Source organism: Onychomys torridus, chromosome 11, assembly GCF_903995425.1.
Source record: "Onychomys torridus chromosome 11, mOncTor1.1, whole genome shotgun sequence".
In the NCBI taxonomy this organism is placed as follows: domain Eukaryota; kingdom Metazoa; phylum Chordata; class Mammalia; order Rodentia; family Cricetidae; genus Onychomys; species Onychomys torridus.
The window spans coordinates 92,981,703-92,988,374 of NC_050453.1; positions in this window are offsets into that span (position 1 = coordinate 92,981,703).

Here is a 6,672-nt window from a genome sequence, read left to right on the forward strand (position 1 = left end):
ATATATTCAATAAATAATCCACCTGAGAGGGGCATTTATTTTGATACCCTAAAGATTCCTTGAGGCCTGGGATATAGTTCAGTTGGTAGAGTACTCACATAGTATGTACAGAATTCTGAGTTTCTCTTGTGTGATAAAACACATAAACCAGGTCTGTGGCTCATGCCTGCAATCACAGCACTCAGGAAAGGGAGAAAGAAAAATAAGAAGTTCTAGATGATCCTGTGTTCACTGAGTTAAGAGTTTATATGGACTAGAAATCCTGTAAAACAAGGTAGAAACAAAATCCATGGGATTTACTACCAGAATTGACTGAGGTTCTATGAAAATATAAAATATCTGATGCCAGGTCTTCCTCAATCTCTTTCTTGATAGTTTTTTAGATATGCTTTAATCAGTAAACTTACTAGCAAGACTAGTTGTCCTTGAAACTCCGGGGACCATCCTCCTCTCCAGAATCAGGATTGCAGATGTGCAAGCCACCTTTCATGAGGGGCTCCAGTGTGAACTCCAGGTATGCCAACTTCACTCTGAAAACCAGAACTGAAGATGTGAATCAACCCTCACTCTTAGCATGAGGGTTGCAGGTGTATGCCAATTCTTACCCTGAGCACCAGGGTTGCAAGTGTGTGCCAGTCATTACCCTGAGCATCAGAGTCACAGGTGAGAACCAACATAGTAGATGAGTACCAACCCTAAATCCAAGCACCAACACTTCACATGTGCACTACCCATGCCCTACTTTTACATGATCCTTAGGATCAAACTCATATCCTCATATTTACGTACTGAGAGAACCATATTCACTGTCTATGGGTTGCCCAGAGTCCAGGGACTATGTCTGGCATAGGACATCTGAGGCGGAAAAAAAAAAAAAAATCTATGTACACTATGCTCTTATATCTGTTAACTATATTCTACTAGGACAAAATTTTATCTTCACAGCTACAGTGCCACCAGGCATTCAGGGCAGGAATAAATCTAGATAAACCAAGCTCCTTGTCCATCTACTTTATTTATCTGGGATGAAATCCTGTCTACATAGCTTCAGTTCCATCCTGACACTCAGTTCCTTTTTGCCCCCTCATTTACTGCCCTCTCATAGTCCTGCTAATGACTAAACTCTTATACTTCCAGCCTCATCTTAATCCTCTGTTTCTCTGGCCTCCATTTACTTGCTCTCTACTCCTGGCTCTGATGAAATCTACAAGAGTTCTGCCTTACCTTTATGAAACCTCTGTGTTCTTCCTTTCTCCCTGGTCATGCCATTCTGTCTGCCTCTACAGAAAACACCTATTTCTTCTCCAACTGGCCAGGTGGTTCTAAGGAATGTTGCTCCACCCTACCTCCCACCTTCATATGTAAAAACTTCTTTTGTTCTCAGTCAATTGCTCTGGGGGACCACTAGGCCTCCAGGAGAGAGGATAGTCTGAGCTTCATTTGCACAAGAAACAAAGCTATGCAGCTCTGCCAGCTTGCCTTTGCCTACACAGCCTAGCAAGAAGTTGACTTTGCCTACATGGCCAAGCAAAGAAGTTCACATACATATTCTATGGGAATTGTGAGCACAAGGGGTTCATAATAAGGCACAGCTGAATATTAACCTGTGTAACACCAAATAGTCCCTGCTAGATGGCTTCCCATTTGACTGACCCTTGACCTGGTCAAGGTATAGCTTTAATACACAGCTGGACTCCTTATAACATGTTCTTGTGGCTTATCACAACTGTCCCATATGCATCAGTTTTAAACAACACTTTAGTTGGGAAGCTATGTAGTTTCCAAGCCCAGATAATATACACATTTTCTTATTTCCTGGCTCTTAAAATACAAGGAATACTACATTACCTGCACTTTCTCTAAAATCTGTCTACAATTTGTGTTATCTAGGGAGACTGGGTTTGAATTGTTCTGAACTTTTGATTGACAAATGCATAAAGTTGCATTGGGCATATGCAGGAAGCACACACAGGAAGCAGATGCTGGCATCCACTGCTTCCAAAGTCAGACAAAATGTTAGAAATAGAACTTGCTGTTGGATCATAGTCAGCACTGAGGACAGTGTAGAAAAGGACTGATGATATCTTGTTACTATGATTCTAGTATGGTGTAGGCACAGCAAATTCATAAATATCCCTGCAAAGTTTAGTGCTGTATCTTCTTTCTCCACCAGGAAAAATGAAGCTCAGATCAGAAATCAGAACTAACTTTCTTAATAATGCAGTTAATAAATGGTGGGACTTGGATTTGCGTTCATATATAAATGATTTGATGTGTGCATTTTCAAAGAAACAACTATTCCAGAGCCTTCAACTAAGGCAATTCTGCTTCTAGGTGGGTGCGCCAATTAGTTTTTGTCAACTCGACACAAACTAGAGTCATCTGAGAAGAGGAAACCTCATTCTGGAAATCACCTCAATTAGATTGACCTGTGGGCATGTCTGCAGGGCATTTTCTTGATTAATGATTAATGTAGGAGGGCCCAGCCCACTCTGGTATAGGTAGTATCAAAAAGAAATTTTGCTGAATGTGAGCCTGGGAGCAAGCAACATTTCTCCACAGCCTCTAGTTTAGTTCCTGCCTTCAGGTTTTTGCCTGGGTTTTCTTCATTGATGGTCTGAACCTGGGCGGTGACCACGAGGGAAAGCTGGCAGGCTGACCAACCCAGCTATTACCCAGGCCAGGACTATAAGGTAGGCTACCCCACATCCAACTCATTTATGAACTTCTGGAACATATAAAGAGGCCAGACTACAAATCCAAAGGGACAGGATCTCCATGACACAGGGCAACAATAGGATACCCAAGAGGAATCCCAGTGAGGGCCCAGTATAGAGTAGCAGAAACCAGAATTCTTGGAAGAGACCAATGATTCCTTTTAATAAACACTTATAAATAAAGATGTATGAAGGGTATACTGTATGGCTTACTGGTCCATAGTATAGCTTCCATGTTGAGATTTTGTTTTGTTTTTTGCTTGTTTGTTTTGTTTTTGATTTTGGTCTTTGGCTTTTTGGATTCAGCAGCAGCCACAGGGCACACACAATGCTCAGGAACCCAAAGAGGAACCTCATTGTCCTGAGGAAACACAAACAGAACCCCGGGCCCACACCAACACCAGATTGGGTCCCTTCCAAGTGCCAGTAGAAAGATCCTTCCATCGCACCAGAGGGTGATTTACAACAGAAGCCCTCCAGTGCTTATCTGCAGTGGATACTCCAGCAGAATCCACTGATAAAATGTTTAAAATGTATAAAACATGGTAAAGAATAGAATGTGGAGAGGAGAGATGAGTCCCTAGCTCCCCATTTTTACTTTAGCAATATATGTTTTTAAAGTATGATGGCAGCGTTCTACTATAGCCTGTCCTTGAGGATTAGAAGTAATATCATTCTTATTAGCAATAGAAAAATCTTGGAAGAATTTTGAGAATCCCATACTGCTGTAGGCAGGACCATTATCAGTCTTTATGCATTTAGGCACTCCCATATAAGCAAAAGCATGAAGACAATGATTCTTTACATCCTTGGCCTTTTCCCCTGAATGGGCAGAGGCAAAAATTAGAGAGGAATATGTATCAATAGACACATGAACATATTGTAATTTTCCAAAAGAAGGCACATGTGTGCTGTCCATCTGCCACATATGAATAAGTAAAAGTCCTCGAGGATTAAATCCCAAATGATGAACAGGTAAAAATTCAACACAAAGAGGACATGATTTAACTATCAGGATGGCTTGTTCCCAGGTTATGCCTGTGTGATGACAAAGAGATCCAGCATTAAAATGATAATGTTGATGCAACTGAGTAGCCTTTTCAAAGGTGGAACAAATTAATGTGACAGCCATACGAGTAATGGCATCAACCATCTGATTACCTTCGCTTAGAGGTCCAGGCAATTGAATATGAGCTTTAATATGGCCCACATAAAGGTTATGTGAGCAGAACCATATGAGTCCTTGCACTTGCAACAAATATTCATGAATGGAAGAAATGGATAGGATGTAGGCTTTTGGGGTGGTATATAGGTTTTTGTCTCCAAAGGCATAATTACATGTGCTACATATTGGCTATCAGTATAAATATTTACATACTCATCAGAAAACATCTGTAAAGCAAGCAACAGTGCCTGTACCTCCACCATCTGGGCGGAAGTGCCTTGGACTTTCATTCTTTTTATTATGTTACTAGAAACTACCATAGCAAAACTATGTGATGTGCCATCAGTAAATACTACACGGGCCTGAGGAATAGGAGTCATCTGTACTATCTTGGGAAATATGACAGGATGCAATTTAAAAAATTGACAAACATCATTGGGGGGATAGTGAGTATCAAACCGACCCTGCATGGAGCATGTCAGCATGGTCCAATCATTATCATTAGCTTGCAACCATGCTATTTGAGACTGGGTATATGGGGTCACCACAATATCTGGTTCCTTACAAAAAGTTTGAACACCAATCTTGATTCCCTTAAATATAATCTGAGCAACAACCTGAGGAGAAGGAGTAATGGTTTTCATTGGAAAAACTGGAGAATGTACCCATAGAATAGGACCTGTTTGCCAGAGCACTCCAGTAGGTGAATGAGAAAAACAAAATATTCATGACCTAAATGAGAATAGGGAAAGGATACCTATATCTTTTTTGGGGCTATCTATAAATTAGCCAGGCTAAGAACCTCTTGTAATTTAGAAAAGACATCAAAAACAAGTTTTAATATTTAGCAGCCAATAAATTATCCATATAAGTCAATCACAATTTGTTGTGGATATCGCTCTGAATAAATAAAATGCTGTTTGGCCAGTGGCCAGGCAGGAAGTATAGGCGGGACAAGAGAGAAGGGAATTCTGGGAGGTGGAAGGCTGGGGCTGAGAAGCTGCCAGCCACTGCCATGACAAGATGTGAGTACAGGTAAGCACGAGCCATGTGGCAAAGTATAGACTAATAGAAATGTGTTAATTTAAGATATCAGAAACAGATAACAAAAAGCCTGCCATGGCCATACAGTTTGTAAACAATATAAGTCTCTATGTGCTTTCTTGGTTGGGTCTGAGCGTCTATGGGACTGGAGGGTAAGAGAGATTTGTCCTGACTGTGGGCCAGGCAGGAAAACTCTAACTACAAATGGCACCCAACATGTTGGCAAGAGTTTCTACCTAAAATCTGAGAAAAAAGATTCTAAAACAGACCTAAAAACAGCTTCCTAGTTGTCTCCCTCAAGTTAGCAGCAGCCTGCCAGTTTGAGCTACTATAGCGGGTTCCTCGCATGTGCATTTGACCTGCAGTGTGGTGGGAATGAGGCGTCTACAAGCGGCACTTTACTCTGCTGCATGGTGGATTTAGTCTTTGCTAGTTTAAAAAAAAAAAACAAAAGGTTTCTGAGCTATGCGCTGCTTTGATAGAACTACTTCTGATAGTTGATGGTTCACATGGCTCCAGACCCAGAGCTGGCGGTAAACTGTACCACTGCCATGTTGGGAAGCTGAGGTGGGTGGAACCAGCAGCCACAGTGGCATTTCAGTCTTACAAAGATGGGTATTACACAGATAATCTGGTTTATGTTGTCTTTGGGATTTTTAACTACAGAAAAATATTTGACCGTAAAAGCTGTTGAATTAAACAAATATGTAAATTTTAAAGGTACCTTGACTTCAAAATTTGGATATAAGGATATGTTGCTCTGGAAAAGAGGCTCTCCTTTTGTTTCCACAGAAAGCCAGAGGCTGTGGATTTGTTCCAGATTAAGATACATCAGGTTTGATCGGCCAAGACCACCTGAAAGGTCTCCAATGACACCATGGCCCAGATGATCCAACATCCAGAATGGTTTCAAGGCAACTGGCCCAGAGGTTTACCCTCACAGACTACTCCATAATCCTAAAATTTTCTTTATGTCCCCATAAGATACAGCACCCACCCTCCAGCAGGAAGTAGTAAGAAAAACTGCACCCAATTTCCCAAAATTATCAAGTTGGCTTTGGAGATGGAATTGGCTTGGCTCACTGCTTCTCTAAACCCAGACATAGTTTTTTGGTTTTTTGGTTTTTTTTTTTTTTTTTTTTTTTTAAAGGTTAAGAGATTCTTGTGTCCCAAATCAGAAGAGCCCTCTGGTGTGGGACAGAGAAAAACCAATATTTTTATTTAAATCAGATTGATTATAAATATGATCTCTTTCTAAAGAAAAAAAAGGACATATGACATAGATGTAATAGAATGAAAGGGTAGATTAATAAACTTTCTTTAAAAGAACAACAACTTGTTTAAAATGTCTTACATTAGTATAGGTTTTAGTCTAATGATACAAACTTAGTTAATTTTGTTATACTGTATATATATATATATATATATATATATATATATATATATATATATATATATTTCTACTCTCATTTGAGGTATTATGTTTATGCAACTCATTTAGACTGTAATGGATAATTAAAAATACAGATCAGTTAGTCTTCTATGAGAGTCAAACATATAGTCATGTTAAGTTTTCTAGGTATACATAGATATATTTCAGATAGACAGGTAATCTTCAAACACTTCAAAGGTCTACACAATATGGCATTTAAAATATTTTTAAAATTTAGACTTTCTGGACAGTGAGACATATCTGCCTGGCAGCACCAATTTACTTCAAAGAGGAGGATGGACACCGAAAACACT